The 18,411-nt window shown below is 32.4% G+C and overlaps 1 pseudogene; it reads right to left on the bottom strand.

Annotated features, from left to right (window-relative positions):
* Positions 1-3,238: 3,238 nt before the first annotated feature.
* LOC149542362 (TPR repeat-containing thioredoxin TTL1-like) lies at positions 3,239-16,737 on the bottom strand (annotated as a pseudogene).
* Positions 16,738-18,411: the final 1,674 nt, after the last annotated feature.

Genomic DNA, 18,411 nt, shown 5'->3' with positions numbered 1-18,411 from the left:
TCAAAATGTTGTATTAAAAGGCTAGGGTTAGAGATTTCAAAATCCATGATGATACTCTAGCTTCTTGCATTGATATTGAGATGCAAGGGATTATGGATTGTAATCACTAGATAATAATAATATTGGACTTGTTATTGGTGGACATAGCCCAAGGATTGGATGAACCATGTTAAATCTTTGTGTCTTGTGTTCTCTTGTGTGTCATCTATTATTTTTTGATATTGGTTATATTTACATGTAACTTTTATTTCTTTTAGAGGTTAATCCTAACACAAAATATGTGCTCAAAACTAGATAATTATCATTTTCCAAAAAGAGATTTTATCATCATATTCTATTGCAAAAACTATTGAGTTTGTTTACAATGAAGGATTAGAAAAATTATTGAATTTATTTAAGATAAAGGATGAGATGTCCATGACTATTATATAAGAGATATGAATAAATGAATGGGTGATGGAGGAGATACAAAAGTCAATAGATTCCCTAAAAGGTAGATTTTCTAAAGAGAGTGAAATATCAAATAAAATGTTTTAAAAAATGAATAAAATGAGAAAAATATTAGATAAAAGAGAGCGCAAAACACTTTTTATAATCTTATATCTAAGAGTAAGAATTGTATAACTCAAACTATTATATTTAGTCCAAGCAAGTAAAAATGATAAATCCTTGGGTTTGTAGGAAAGATAAAATTTACTAAATAGTAGACAAAGTAAATAATTTAAAACAATCTAAATCTTTGTATACGAAAGTTTAATTTAAAATAATAGATAAACCAAAATTGAGATTTATAATTACATTGATTAATTTTAATTGAAGTTTTTGTTAAACATGTCGCAAAAATGGAATAGGAGGGTTAGGATTTAACATGATATCACATTGATGTACTTGATCATGAATTTCAATAGATATATTATATTATTTTCATTAGCGAGTTGAGGCTAGTATATTTTAGTGATGAGACCTAGGAAAAAAACGTACAAGTCGAAACACTTTAGAAATTAAGATATTGTTGAACTTTGTGTTTCAATCCTAAAAATGACCATTCCTACAACAAAGGATGATTTTAACATTTACAAAGAAATTCTCCAACGAAACCTAGTCTAAGGGAAAATTTGATTGTAGTAATTTTGGGAGCTCGCCAAACTAGGATGTGGAAGTGTATGCTCTCTTTATATCTTGTTAAAGCCTCAATACAAATTAATAACATACTAATCACTAGTACAAAAACAACAACATATGATTAAATAAATTACTAAATATTGTAGATATATGACTAATTTTGATCATGTGATCAGTGGTACTATATTGGCGAACATTTATCTCCCAACCAAATTTATGACTAAACTATTTTAATCATTAATTCAGTCATTGATTTGGCCATTTATTATTGTTAAATGATAGTTTATTTGGTTATTTATTGTTGTTATTTGGTGGTTTATTTTTTTATTTATTTGGTTGGTGATTTTCGATAGACAATAGTTTATTTAATCATTTATTTAGTAGCTAATCATTATTATTTGGTATTTAAATTGGTATTTTATTTGGTTTTATATTTGGTAGTTTATTTGGTAATTTATTTAATCATTAATTTAATGATATCAGGGCATGATGGAATCAAACCACCATCCTCCTATTTGTTAAGTAGGTGCACTTCCATTGAGCTAGTACCCTTTAAAGAATAGTGATATTATTAAATGCATAATATAAAGATGAAGATAATGTTTTCATTGTCAAATTTATTATAAAAAAGAAGACCTTTATTTGTGCAAACAAGGGAGAAAACTAATTCTTAAAATTTTGGATGACACTTTACTATTATTTCAAATTTTTAATTTATATTTTTGTAAGAGGAATTGGTTTCTGTAGGTCCATCCAACATATAACACAAATATGCTTACCTCTAGGAGAGAAAAAAAAATTATGAGAGAGATAATTGAAAATTAATATGAGATAGAAAATTAAGTTTTTGCTTCTATAGAAAAGTAATTAATAATAACATGCCTTGAGAACCTTGTAATAGATCATCATCCACATATTTAAATAGTTATGTTTGTAATAGGGAAATATTATAATAGGGTTATATCATACTCAATTTCATCTTCATATTCAACAAGAGATAATGTAATCCTTGCATTTCCATTGCCTACCTGTACAAGGAACAACCAAATGATTAAGAGGTAGCAAGCCATGATAACAAGTTACTACAGAAGCAAAAAAATATCAAAGCTTAATAATGGTCACCAAATTTAGTTGTTGCTTCTTGAGTTCTTGATGGAATGATATGGGCTTGGATTTTGTTTAGAGGGATAACTGTTACTCTTCTTAGACCCCCCTTTTTAAGTAGTAACTTCCCTATTTGTTCTATATCCACTCCCACATTAAATAACTTCCCTCTTGTAGCAAGATGAAACATCAAATGCAACTTTTCAATTCATCATCAAATGGAAGAAATATTAACCAAGGAAGAGAAAGATGGATATGTTCTTGTTTTTAACTGATAGAGAAAGCTAGCTATTGGAGAATCTAAAAACATATATGGACATAAATAGAGAAGATAAAGGCAGATTGGTATTACCATAAAAATGTGGAGGTTTCCCAACTCAATTTCTCTACCTATATTAAGAACATTCAATGCCATAAAATAGGAGAGAATACTTTCTAAAAGTTTCTTGAAAAATTTAATAATTGGAAATTGGAAAACTAATATATATATATATATATATATATATATATATATATATATATATATATATATGAAAGTAAAGTATGCACATTAAGAAATTCCTAGCTAAACCTTCTATCTATTCTATTGTCTCTCACCCTCTCTATACATGGCATAACATTCTCGATTGCCCTAAAAAATCGTACTGCAATTTGTTACTTTTCTTTGTGAAATTAAATTAACAGATAATATTTAAAAAGTGATTATAATTGATAGCCAAAGTGGAATAGGTATTAAAAAACTCAAAATGCAAATGCACTTGATTGAGATAATCTTCCTCTATGATCTCCTACATTTTTTTATCACCATCAAGACTACATAGAAACATAATAGGGAAAATTCAGCCTCAAAGGCAAAAAAATTAAAGGCAAATAAAATGATGCCACAAAGAATTTGAGAAAAATCCAAGAATTACTCTTCCTAATGGAATAAATCCACTTTACCTATATGTAGATATGTCAGAAGTGAATTGGTGAATGTTATGGGAATGGTTGTAGATAAGAATGCATCTTCCTAAATATAATACTTCACCAAACTCTCCAAAGCTTGCTAGCTCCGGCAAATAATTTTTTTGATTTTGACACCAATCTTGTAAATATTGATTGTGAGAAAAAAAATCATGCTCTTTGACTTTGTTGATGGTGGATTGTCTTCAATTTCTACATTAAGAAATTTGACAGATGAGCATCTTCCACATAAGTGATTAATAAATGGAAAGATCTTCTTGTATTGATTATTTGATCTTGATTTAAAAAGAACTAGTGCTAGATCCAATGATCTAAAGGCTTCTTTGTATTGATCATTATTGTAAACAACCTCAACTTCTCCACTAAACTTCATATTGTATATCTTCTGTCCGTGAGACTTATTCAACGCCACTTGAACATAAAAGAGAGACTAAGAAACTTCTTTATCCCTCAGTACTTCCCTCCTAATAATATCATAGTCCCTTAGAGCTTCTTCCCACCACTCAATCTCTATATTTGATGAAATCTATTTGAGAAGAACCTTGGCATAGTTAGGTTGAATGCTAAGGGCTAGATTACAATCTTCAATTGATATCTTTGATTGGCAGAGTTTTGATCTCTAGGCTACCTTGTTACAAAAAAAAATTGTATTCAAGGGATCATGTTCAAGCCCTTCCCCATATGTTGCACATACATCTAAATATTTTCCAATTTTGAAGAGCTCATTTCTAGTTGAATGTGCTTTAGCCACAAGATTGGCCCTTTTGAGTAGTGAAGACACTTCATGATTGCATGGATCTAATGGGTCTAATTTTTCTAGAGTTGGAACATCATTGTCAAACCTTCCTAAGGCCATGTCCACCTAAGTTTTCATCATAAGAACATAAGCATCACCTACGATACCATGGAACTAAGTGGATGAGGCAAAGCATGCTACCTTATCTACACTTGTTAGAACTGCATCTGCCTCATCTAATCTATTTAGCTTCAAAAATGTTTCTACTTTATATACAAATACCCATGGTGAAGAGTCGAAACTAACCTCAATTATTTCATCATTTTCCCTCAATACAAACTTCCAATCTCCAATCTTATGAGCTTTTGGCACCTTTTTCATTTACTTCTCTATATTTTGCACTCTCTAAATATCATCCCTATCTGAATGTTGCCCCGTAAGATTAAATTTTCTTTTTTCATTTTCTACTTTCCCTAATTTGAGATAGAGAGATTGAAGTCTTTGATGAACATGATCATAGGGTGGATCCAATTTGATCACATCCAAGAATTTTTGCACTACCATTGCATATCTACCTATGGAGGTGAATGTGGTAGCTCTATTACTTCTATAGGAAGCATTCCAAGTGATAAGCATATAGCCCTATCATATAGAGAAAGTGCCTTTGTAAATTCCTCTTCGCATATTGATTTTTCCCTATATTCTTCACATCCTCTGGATCTGCACTTCTCATAGTTCATTTCAACAATATTAATTCTCCTAAAACATAGATGTTTCTAGTTAAACTGAATTAGATTTACCATTCCCTTTCACAATGCTTATGTGCCTATAGTTCAAATTTCTAGATCCCAAAACATGATGTGGATGAAAACCATCTCCCTTAGCATTTCCCTTGAAAAAATTATTATTTGCATTAGCATTGTTGAGAATTCCACCAATAGTAAAAATGTTTCCAAGGTTCCCATTTGGGAAAATATTTCCACTAGGTATGGCGACATTGTCACTATTAACACTAGCATTGGTAGACCCAATTATTCCTCTAGTAGAAGCTAATCCAATATTAATTATGTTACCTCTTACAAGATGAGGTCCAGAAAACACATCCATACACCATCCTACATCAAAAACTTTACATTGTTTCTATGTTCTTGCTTCCTCTAGCTTTGCAAGTAAAAGAAATAATATGGATATAAAACATGGTAAGGCTTAATTTCAATCATGAAAATTATCTCATTTTCTTAATATGCTTTAACAATATTGATTTCTTTCAATGATGGTCAGTACAAGCTCTAAAATAGTAACAAAAACTAATAAGTTATCCTTGTACTTGCAAGATTTTCTTTCACATTTGTTTCGACCTTGTCCAAATTTTTGATCTAGCCATTGTGGATTTTAGATAAAGGTTGGTACAATACTAACATTCTTCTTTGAATAGCTCAGCTAATAAAAAATACAATGATAATGGTGATTATCTAGAACTACACATAGCAACACAATTAATTTAGTGTCCCTTTTAAAAGGTGAATCCAACAAAAACAATGATTAGCATGCAAGGTGAAAGAAATTAAAATGTTGATTAAGAGATAATTGTATCTTAATTTGATATGAAAAGAATTGGTATATTGTTGACAACATTTGAGGAAAATACAAGGGCAAAGAGTGTAGGCTTACATAAGTAAATTTTACATGCAGTCCAAAGGAGAAGACATGTGATGGATCACAATATAATCATAGTGTACTTAGGCTACATAATCACATGTAGAGGCCAATTTTGATGGCTAAACCTAAGGAAATTGATTAATCTTTCTCTCAATAACACTATCACAATATGGAATAAAAAAATAAACAAAACTAAAAAACCTATGAATTGTTTGTTCCTCCACTTTGCAATTAAGATTTTGAGCATACAAAATTAAATTTACTCTATCATTGCTACTCTACAATCTTTATCTTTCATTTTTTTAGAGCTATAGGTCTTTTTATTTTAGAGAATGTTTTAAAATAAGGATCAAACTCAAATATATCTAATAATTATGACCATAACCTAATACCTACCTAGTTACCTGATTATTTTGCAACAGTGTTTTGTGTCCAAAAAGAAATTATACCAACCTTTGGAAAAAATATTGAAGCAGTTAAATATTCACATTTAAATATCCAATAAAAATTATAAGAGGAAAAATCTTACAAAATGTGTACTCTAATGAGACTAGCTTCCTAGCAGCTTATACAACTCCATGAATACCCAAATAGTAAACAAGGAGATCCATGCCAATCAGATGACACATTTATCAAATACTACTTTACTAGATTTAGAGCTATCATTGTGGTCAAAATGGACATTTTTATAATGTTAAAATAACTTAGCTTGATAGTAAAACATATTTTAAGAGTCCAATAAATGCATCATCAAGCACAAAATTTAAAAACCAAGTAATTGCAAAAGAGACCAACCACTACTGAAGCTAGTTTTTCCAGGTCACTCTTTGTTACTCAATTTCCAATTCAAGCATGCTTTCTAATTCTAACCTTCCACTTGATTAATATTAAGGATCATTGAATTTTAGGTTGTGTTTAAAATGTTTTTATATGGGCCTAATGAAATCTTATTTTGGCTCGTGTATAATGTTTCTAAAAGTTTACTATTGAAAGGTGAATTGTAACTGAATTCAAGGATTTCATTTTCATTTTAATAGACCCTTAATGATTTCAAGTTGTCTATTTATCATTTTGGTAATGACTGTTATGAACCAAATCTCATTGAAAGATGATGCTTTGCAATTATATTTTAGCATCTATTTCCCATAGTCATACAATGTTTTTGGATTCTCTTAGCCCTATCCTAGCCCTTGTCCCACTCTAATTGCCAATATGGACTTTGTGTTTTTGTATGTCACAATATTTCTATGTAATTGAGTATGTTATTTATATCAATTTAGTGCCCTACTGTCATTATGAGCCCTTTTTGGACCTATTGTCATTATAGAGAGACATAATTGTATCTTCTGATATTGCAACCATACAACATAGTTGTTTCCATCTAAAGGTGTAACTTTGCTATACCAAAATATGCAAATATAACAGCTAGTTTGTTTAAGCATCTCCATTCCTCTTCATGATGGATCTCATTTTTTAAATCTCTCAAGCAATCTATCTTTCACTTTCATATCTTTGTAAATCATCCTATCACCTTGAGCTTTTAAATCATCAGCTTTATACTTCCAACATTGTTCTTCTAGCCTTCTTCATTATTGAGGGAATGTGATTATAATTTCAATAGTTATCGTTTCCATTTCAATGTTGCAGGCAATATTATTTGAAGCTATACTTCCATTTCCATTTGTTCATTGTTATAATAAGCTCTTCTTGTGTCTTGACTTCTATGTTGGTATGTAGAGGGATCATCTACAATTACACACACACACACACACTCTCTCTCTCTCTCTCTCTCTCTCTCTCTCTCTCTCTCTCTCTCTCTCTCTCTCTCTCTCTCTCTCTCTCTCTCTCTCTCTCTCTCTCTCTCTCTCTCTCTCTCTCTCTCTCTCTCTCTCTCTCTCTCTCACACACACACACACACACACACACACACACACACACACACACACACACACACAAAGGTGTTGAATATTGTAGATCAAGGATTCAAAAAGTCATATCTTAATATCAATGTTATTGCTTTAAAATTATTGTAAGCTATTAGAATTAGAGTTTAAGGGCGCACATTTTTCATTTCTCCTAACTCTATAAGCTTTGTGAAGGTTCAAATAGTGAAAAAGGGGCATGATTGTAGATATTTGAGAAGCACAAAACACATAGAGGAATTTTTATATTTAATCTTTTAATTGATTAGTTCATTCTTTTCCTTTATATTTAGTTTCTTTCATTCTATGTGTTGTAGGTAATAGCAGTGTCTTAATTTTTAGTTAGGCTATTAGACATGTGTGCACAAGAATTCCCATATACAAGAATTGAAATTTACATATGTTTGGGATAATAACACATTATACTAGTATCTTAGATAGTTAGCTGCCAAGGTTAATTTCTAGCTTTCAGTTATTCAATTTTTCCTCACCTTTCTCTATCTCTCTACAGAGTTTAATCAGTAAGAGAAAATTTATATATAGTATTGGATATTTTTCTATTAGAAAAATAGTAAGTTATCAGAAATAAAAAATATGGAAACACCTATCTTTTCTTAGTCTTAACAATAAGTTTGCCATTTTTTAAAATTTAACTTGTACATTATGTCATTTAAATGGCTACCCCCTTACACTTCAAGGGGATAAGCAACCTCTCATGTTAGTTGAGTTGATCTCCCTCAATCTTTTTTTTCAATATTGAGTTGTAAAGATCATAGATAGGCTGATTGTCTAGTGAGAAAATGACCCATTTTCATGGTGATTTTTTGACCTCAACAACTTCCTACTTTTCTTCTCTTCTTATAATGTTCTAACTATGATGCCAAGGTCTAATTGACTTTATATAACTAGGATTTTTGGTATTTCGATCTTTCATTTTGGATTATGTCAGCCAAAAGGATTAAAGGTGCATAGATTTGCTACTCTGTCCCCATAATTGGCTCAAACAATGTTGATTGAAAAGATTTGATGTTCACATGCACATTTAATTTAGTTGTTGGGTCCAATTAATCTCATAAGTAATCTGGTTATCTGGTCTTGCATTATGGATTTGGTATATCATCCTTTTATAGTGCAGAATTTGCATAGATTTCCCACTCTGTCCTCATGATTGGTTCGAACAATATTGTTTGTAGAAAACTAATAGTTGAATTCACATTTTGATTTATTATTTGATTTACTGACTCTTTTTCATCTTTCTATATTTTGGACACTAAATGATTTTTTTATTGTCCTCATAATAAACAAAATTTGTAGTAAACTATAAACCTAAAAAAGATACATATTCAAAATTATATTTAACAAATCTCCATCATGTTTTACTTAACATGAATGAATTTTTCCTCTAATGATTTTTTAGTTTCTTGCCTGATAATTTTATCTGCCAAGTTTCCAAAGTCATATCTGGAGAAAAGTGAAAATGCATACTTGGTAAGATCTATTGAATTGTGCATTGAAGATTCTAAAAGCCTCACCTCAATTACAAAGATGAATGGATCACCAATGGAATTTCTATTTATTTCATGGAAGATACTCATTGATTCACTTGTGGATGCTAAAATAAACTCATAGTAAGTTCAGTTAGTCTTCATTCTATTGTTACTCTTGATATTGTTGGGAGGGCTTGGACACTGGACTTTGGGAACTTATGGTTTTATTTGCAGCAGAAAGGAACAAATGCACCAAACTTCACACATAATGATGAATGGTGTAAAACTCTCATTGACCTAGACTTAGCCTATTTGGTGAAATTTCTACCAAATAAAGAATCAACATGGCTATAGATTCATATTCCATCTCATTTATTTACTACAATCCAAAGATTGAATGAAAATCTAATCAAAAAATTTCTAAGGATTCCTGATGAAGCATATTTATAAAATGTTTAGTAATTCTTATGAAGGAGCAAACCTAGTAAGATGTTTAGTTGGATCAATATTGGCTGATGATTATTAACTTTATTTCTAAGGGGTATTGATTTTGAATCACACAAAGAATTTATAAGTTTTTTTAAAGTTTTCTTAGATTAGAAAAACAATACATATAAATTATAATACAGAATATGTTGCATTGGGATAAAAAAATTACTTGTTAAATATTAGATTCTCACAATTTACACATTTACTTATTATTTTGATGGATGCTTATACCATGTTCCAAAGTTTCCATTTTGGCATAGGCTAGAATGACATTGGTGAAGGATGTAGAGTTTGGCTTTATACTCACTGAATGTATTTCTTTGAATGCATCTAAAGCCTTTTCTAAACATCTATTTTGTAAGTTATCCCACAATCAAGGCAGTCCATGAGGTCAAATCTGTAGTGCCCACCTATAGTTTTCTTTTCCATTATATTTACCAAACTCTTTTATGCCTATTTCATGGATGTGTGAGTTTCAAGGATATTATTTCATAACTTGGACTAGAGATATATCAACAATGATTATCTAGTTGAATATATTTCATATGTTGCTTTTATGTGGATTTCACTATGTGATTTATTTGGTAAATGATTTAATTATAATATTTTAGTTAATCATATAATATTGAGAATTATTAAATATTATTTGATTAAAAAGAAATATTAAAGTATGAGAATTTTTAATTGATTAAAGAACTAACAAGTCTTAATTTAGAAGTCTAAATTTAGAAAATTAGTTAGAGAGAAACTAGAATATGATGATATTTAATTAATTATTAATTAATTAAATATATACTTCATTTAAAAAATTTAATTAAAAAGTCTAATTTGAGAAGTTGGACAAAAATATATATATTTTTATTTTTTATTTTAGGCAAAAGTGGACGAGCCACTATATATATATATATATATATATATATATATATATATATATATATATGTATATATATATATATATATATATATACATATATATATATGTATATATATATATATATATACATATATATATATGTATATATATATATATATATATATATATATATATATATATATGTATATATATATATATATGTATATATATATATATATGTATATATATATATATATATATACATATATATATATATATATATATATATATATATATACATATATATATATGTATATATATATATATATATACATATATATATATGTATATATATATATATATATATATATATATATGTATATATATATATATATATATATATATATATATGTATATATATATATATATATACATATATATACATATATATATATATATATATATATATATATATATATATATATATATATATATATATATATATATATATAATAAAATTGGTTCAAGAGCTCAACTGGGAAAGAACTAGAAAAAAAACCTAGCATCATCACAATATGTAAAAATAGCTAACATCAATATGTACAACCTTATTATATCGATGAACAAAACTCATATCATCAAAAATTTGAAATTTGTCGAATTTTATATTTTCATCACATAGCAGGCATGAAGGCCTCAAATTCAGTCAGGATTTTCAACAATTTATATGACATGGAAAATAGCCCAAAAGAAAACAAAAAGAAACTTTTATGCTATCTTTCTACCATATCCTCAGTTGAGGCACCCATAATAAGAGTGGATGCCAAACTAGGATTTATAGAGAATCCCCATCCAAGATTTGAACATGTTAAAGGAGAAACCTCCCATCCTTAGCTCGAGCCCTTAGTAGTAGCATCTAAAATGTCAGTGGAAGATGGCACACCCCAAACATTTTCTTTGGTGACATCCGAGTGAGGTAGCCAAGTAGTTTCTTGTAAGACATGGTGGACAAAACCAGGAACATTAAGAGCTGAAATCGACTAGCCTCTTGATTCACTAACCAACTGAGTTGGGGGAGCCAAAGGTCTCTTCAAAAATGTTGCTCGTGCTTCAAAAATGGGAATACCCAAAATATCAATCAGATTAAATCCAACTTTCTTCACCTCCTCTATCAACTGATAACCCAGAGCACATGTCGTGAATTGTAGGGTCTTAGTCAAGAACCAAGGATTATGCTTTTCAAAGGATTTTTGCAGTGCTTCAAATGTCATCATAGCCTCATGATTCTTCATAAGCATGGTTCTTGAGAATATTCCCCCTACTAGGGCATTTTTAAACCATAGATCATAGCTCTACATCGCCCTTTTCAACTTGTTTTCAGTCCAGTATTTTGGTCAGACCACCTTGATAGCAATAATTTCTAATCTTGACATTGACTAAAGGAGATCCATGACATTAGACAGGAATATGGAAACCAAAGTTGAAGGAAATAACACATTTTTTGCAAATATAAAAAAGAGATCCTCCCCAATTATGGTTTGAATCACTCGACAAATGTTGTAGGAGTGCACAATGAACATAGTGTCTAGGACTGCATCATCTAAAGGGTGAGAAATTGCATCTTCCTCCACCGCCAGTTGAAGTTTGACTCTAAATCTTTTAGGAAGAATGCAACTATGAAATTGGTGACAAAAATCACATTTCACGCATGATTCTTGTGAGAGCGACATTTTGAAGGCAATTTAGATGGCAAGAACAGAAAACCAGAAAGATGAAGACTTAAGAAGAGTCCATTTATTAAATCAAAATCCAATTACAATTTGTGTAGGGCAAAGTACAAAGTTGACACCCCCAAAATTTATGACTAATAAAATTGGTCTACTACTGTATGTATTTGAATTTAATCTTTCCATGTACAAAGTACCACATGTCCAAATTAAAGCAAAATTGTACTTCAAATGACGTCAGCCAACAAGATTTTGCTCGATGAGGAAGATTTAGCATGATTTTACCATAATCCCACACACAGTAGTCTAATTTATCAAGACACCATTTAATGTTTGGTACCCAATTTGGATAGTGCTGGATGACCATCGAGTGATCTCAGACTACCCATGCATGCTCGGTTATAACTATGGTAGAGTAGCTTAGTATGAGTCATTTCCTTCTTAGCTTGGTAGTCACTTATATAACTCATTCATTATACCTATGAGTACTCAATAATAAATAAAGCTGAGTAGCTCAGCATGAGTCTCTTCCTTTTGTGACTTGGCATATGTAGACCACTTGGCACATGAAAAAACTTGGTACCTATAGTCAGTGGCTAGCTTGACATTACTCGACACATAAGGCATTATATATATATGTATGTATGTATGTATGTATGTATGTATGTATGTATGTATGTATGTATGTATGTATGTATGACTTGGCACATGTAACACACTCGATACTTGAAATCACTAGCTTGCTTGGTATAAAGATCACTCAACACATATAACATACTCCACACCTGAAATTATTGGCTAGCTTGAAATTGCATGGTACATGTGGCATTCTGGCTTGCATGACATCAACTATGACTCGGCATGTATAGATCACTCAGCACATGTAACACACTCAACACTTGGAGTCACAAGTTTCAATTGTGACTTGGCACATGTAGCATGCTCAACACTTGAAGTCATTCGGCACCTAAAGTCACTCAGCACCTAAAGTCATTCGCCACCTATAAGAAATTCTAGCTTGGCACCAATAATAAATTTTGGCTCAGTGCATACATTGTACTTGGCTTCTATAGGTCATTAGACATTAGCTCCTACAAGTCCTTATAATGCTCCATGAATGCAAAAGAATTTAATGTAAAAGTTGTAATCCCATTACAACCTAAGTTTGAGAGATAATCTGCCATTCTATTACCGTCTCTGTATGTATGTGAAACTCTGACCTCTTGAAACTGATCAATGATATTCCAAATTTTTTGGAGCACATATTTGAGTTTCCAAGATGACAATTGTCTCTTAATGCAAGCTAAAATTATAACTTGAGAGTCACCTTCAATCTGCACTTGATGGAAGTTCCGTGTGTTTGCTAGAATTAGTCCTGAGAGTAATGACTGAGCCTTATCCATATTGTTAGTTCCTATAGGTAGGGGTGCTATTGTAATTGCCAGAACATTATCAATGCAATCTCTAATGCAAGCTCTCAAGCCTGATTGTCCTTGATTACCTCTAGAAGCTCCATAAAAGTTGAGTTTAACAAAACCAGGCATAGGTGGTTGCCATTTGACTGTAGATCTATTTATAGGAGTATGCAGCTTTGAAGGGGTGCCTGTTCCAAATGGAATAAAACTTGATTTCCATTCCTGAATGATACTTCCATCCTACAAAGTAATAACTAGATTAAATTTTCATCTATTAACACTTACAGTAGTAACTTCTAAAATCAATTTTTCAATTATTTGGAACACTTTCTCTAAGGATGATACTTTTTTTCTAAAAATCCTCTTGTTTCTTTCCCACTAGATAGCCTAAATTACTAGTGCAGGTGTACATTTCCAGATTCCTACAAAGAGGGCATCAGGGTAAAGAATTGGCCTAACCTGAAATATATCCCAAATATTATTTTGTAGTGGGGTATAAAAATTTAATTTGTTTAATACAAACATCTAGCATTGGTATGCAAATTGACAACTTGCAAACAAGTGGTCAATTGATTCATCTTCCTCACCACATAAAACACAATTGAAATGAGAGGCAATACTCATCCTAGCCAATCTATCACTTGTTAGAATTCTATGCTTAATTGCTAGTTGGGTAGCACTACTTTATTCCAATAGAACATGAATGCTCGAGAAGGTGTTTTTTTCAACTCAATTTGTTGGAGAAGTTTGTAACCTTCATTGATTGAGTAGTTACCATTTTTGGCCAGAATCCACATTAATCGATCTTCAGCCTTTGATACAAAAGCTTGTCTATCTGAGAAGATAGATTGAAGTTGTTTTTTGTGTTGAGAATCTAAAGGGAGTTGGTCTAGATCTTTCCATATTACTTTCCTTGAAAAAATGCAAATTGCATCCATAAAGTGAATAGCAAGGTTATTCCATCCTACTTCTATAATTGAGACAATATTTTGTATATTTGGCATTGTATTTAAAGAAGGATTTCCATTCCATGAGTCACCCTAGAAGTTGATCTTGTTCACACAATTTAATTCCTAGGAAATGTAATTAAGCACAATATCTCTGGATACAATCATGAAGTCCAAAATGATATCCATAGCGACATGGCACCCTTTCACCACGTGGATCAATGGGGCTAGGTCTCACCAAGATAAGGATGCCAGCTTGTGCCAAGTAGTTGCCAAGTGGATTCATGGATCAAAAACTTTATGGAGGCAAGCGCAGATCTTCCACGATCATTGATCTCGTGGAGATCAACGGTGGGTGCTATCTCGCTATTGAAAGCTGCAAGAATTTTAACCATAGCGACATAGCGCCTTAGTGACACATAGTAGGGTGGGGCCAAGTGTTATGAAACTATAGGGATGGTACCAATTCGGGCTGAGTCAGGCGTTAGGTGTGCTGTGGTGTTTCATGGGCCCAAAATTTTGAGAAGATAGCGCAGTATTATGGCGAGTATTCATGATCGTCAGATCTAAGGAAATCGATAGTGGGCACCATCTCGCCATGGGAAAGTGCTCAGAGGATACGCATAGCGACATAGCACCTTGCTGACATGTGTCTCAGTGGGTCCAATTAAGGTAATAATAGTTTGATGCGCTGGTAGATAATTTGACTGTCGTGGTTAGGGTTGCAAGGTGGCACGGTTAGTAATGAAAGAGATAGTCAACTACGTAGGACTCCTGTGAGGTGGCAAGATAAAATGAGACTATTGGTCCACATGGTGCATTTTCATTGTGAGATTCGGCTAACTTGCTGACCCTGTTGATTCATGCACCAAAAATGATAAGAAATTGAGGTTTTACACAAATCTGATCTTCATGATCGATTTCAACCACCAGAAGTGAATGTGAGACAAGGAAGAACACTCCACCTCTGATCCAATCCATCTACTTGGTCAGAGCATAGTTATGGCATCGCCTCTGTTTCCTCAAGGCCCTATTTTAGATAAAAATCAGATTTCATGGTACCAAAAGGCTACACTTAGATCAGATTTCTTCAGATCCCCATGATTGTTCCTGATAGAGCCTTGATGGCGGTAGTTGCATGATAATTTTGGAGGGAAAATCTCAGTTATGCCTGAACTATAAAGGCAATTTTTGTGAATTTTATAAGGGTCAATCATTCTCTGTTGTTCTCTGTTGTTGCTCTGCAATTTCAGTGTAAAATTCCCTTTGCCTCTAAATTGTATGATTCATGTCTTATCTCTTTTAGCCATTGGTGTGAAGTGTGAGAACTCTTTGCCTCCACTATTGTTTTGTGGAAATCAGTAATCTGCATGATTGTATCTCCCTGGCCTATGAATGATAATATAAGTGAATTCTTCTTTCCTTGTATCATTCATCTTGGTCTTCTGATCTGCATGTGATTATTAGATTAAAGTAAGTTTGAATGTGTATATCCTTAATTTCATTCTAGTTTAGTAGTGCATATATGGGAAGAGTTTAAAGAAGAAATTTCATATATCCAATTTCTTCCATCTTTAAGAAGATTAAAGAAGAAATTAGTGAAATCTCTCTCAAAAGTCTCCTTCGAATCGTACCTTCATGCAAACACTCAAAACAAAGATTAAACTGCTCTGATACCATGTTAGAAATGGAAAAAGAAATATGTAAATAAGCAAAACCAGGAAAGAATCTAAGTGAGTAAATGCATGAAAAGATATTACCATAAAATAGGAGAGAGAAAGCTTCAAGCTCCAACACCATGAGACAAGATATTTGGAAAGGGGAAAGCAAAGAAAACCCCTTGTGACATTATGAATGAGGCATGAAAAGCCTAAGAAGGAAGAGAGAGAGAGATAGAGAGCAATGCTCATACAATAATTGAAAAGAGGAAGAAACCTCATTGTTAAATGAGACAAGAGGGTCATCTCTTAAATAGAGATGAGAGAGAGGAGTTAGAATGTAACTCCCATGTCTATGAATGCCACCATTCATATGTGTGTGAGGCCAAGTGTGAGATTCCTCTTAAGGAGGAATAATCTAAAATTAGAAATTACAATATATTTTGGTCCTTTTTCCACTACATCTTATTTTGTCATCTGGCGTCCCCCTCTTTCGGCTACATCGGGGTTCGAAACTCGCCCCCTCTCTCAGCTCTAAAAGCAGCCTTCTCTTCGTTGCTACACATAGCTGCAATGCCGCCAGGGCTATCAAAAGCCACAGGCTTCTGGGGCTATACTTATTGCTGCACACGAGATAGTGCCTTGCGACCATGTTCGTGAGGCACTTGGCATCATCTACCACAAAGGTCGGTCGGCCCGACTTTCAGATCGGCCCACTCTTTCTCTGCTTTGGAGCCAATATCCATCATTTACTGGCGTCCAAACCCTATCTTTGTCTTGCAGGTCATCCTCACCATGGTTCAGGATGGGGCTGCCCCTTCTTCCACCGGGCTTCACAGTGGCTGCCTCATCTGGTGGGCTTCTCTGCTGCGTACTGGACCAGCCGAGGTGCAAGACGATCCTGATGTGCAATCCCAAAACTTAGAGCTTGTCCCTGTTGCCCTCCACATTGAAAGAGCGCTTTGTTCCTTCTGTGGGTCTTCTTGTCAACAACGTTTCCCAATCCTACAAGCTCGTCATCCCAGAGGACGATTTGATTTCCCCATTCGCCGTCAAGAATCTGAGCACTGAGGTCTTCGAATCAGTGGGGAGGTTTCCAGAGTGGAGAATCTCTGGAACTCTGCCTTAGCTCTGTAGCCTTGAATCAGGTAAGATGACTTCCTCCGATGGGTATTTCTATTGCGTCTTCTTGCGAGCATTTAAATAAAAATATGGGTGCTCTGCAATGAAATGAAGCTGTCGCGGTACGCAATTCTTGTGCACAGTTTCATCTTCTAAGATTAATAACTGATTGTCTCCTTGTTATTGAGTTCTTCAAAGTGCAAAGAGGATAGGATTTTCCAATGCAAGTTCTGCAACACGTTCTAAAGCTGGCTAATTCCATCACAATTGATATAAAAAACCCCAAGTTGCAATATAAATTTCAGTAGCTACCCAATTGAAATTGGGATGATTAACAACAATTTAACTTATAGTGAAGAAAGAAATCCAGATTCTCTTTGCAGATAACACTCCCACAATATTGAAAAAATGCCAGAATAAGAGACTGATTGAGCACAGTTTGAAATACCACTCTGGATTTAATCAGTGCCCGCCTCATTTACTCGTGGCCCGGCATGGCTTCCCGTGAGTCCGTTTGGCTGCCATTTCCACCTTTAACTGTCGCTTGTTCTTTTTTCACAGGTGAAGTTTAGTTTTTGGGCCTGTTGGTTTCTTTCTACTGTTAAGTTTATCTGCCACTTTGCTATATTTCTCTGTGAGAAATGACAGAGATTTTGAATATCTCTGGGCATCATTATGAAGTTTCAATATTCCCACTCTGTAGTTTATAACAGCTGTTCTGACAGTAATTATTTTTAAAAATTTTGTTTGATTCTTTATTTTAAATTTCGGAGCCCTATTTCAAGCATACCCTCAACAAAAGCCTCACTGTTAGAGTAGATAATCCAAGCAACATCATTAATGATGTTTTTGGGGCTAAGTGGTTGAACAATGTTCTTTTAATTAATGATAAATTACATGGTTAAATGAATAGTGTTCCATTTTGCTTATATTAATATTTCTTTTATGTAACATCTTTTAATTCTTTTTTATTCTTTTCTTTTGCCATCAAAATTGTGGTGTAAAAATGATATGACTGAATTACTATTTAAGACACTTTGTCTTTATTCATCATATTCATTCTTCTTGATCTTTTTTATAGAAGTATCTTCTCAATGTTAAAGGTAAATATTGTCACTTATTGTATATTTATTTAAGTATATATGGGTGCACACATATATACCTAGATAAATATATAATTTTATATTTTGATTTATACCTTAAA

Source organism: Cupressus sempervirens, chromosome 8 (genome assembly GCF_028749045.1).
Source record: "Cupressus sempervirens isolate cs-2001-9-10 chromosome 8, ASM2874904v1, whole genome shotgun sequence".
NCBI lineage: Eukaryota > Viridiplantae > Streptophyta > Pinopsida > Cupressales > Cupressaceae > Cupressus > Cupressus sempervirens.
This window is presented reverse-complemented; position numbering and strand designations above follow the sequence as displayed.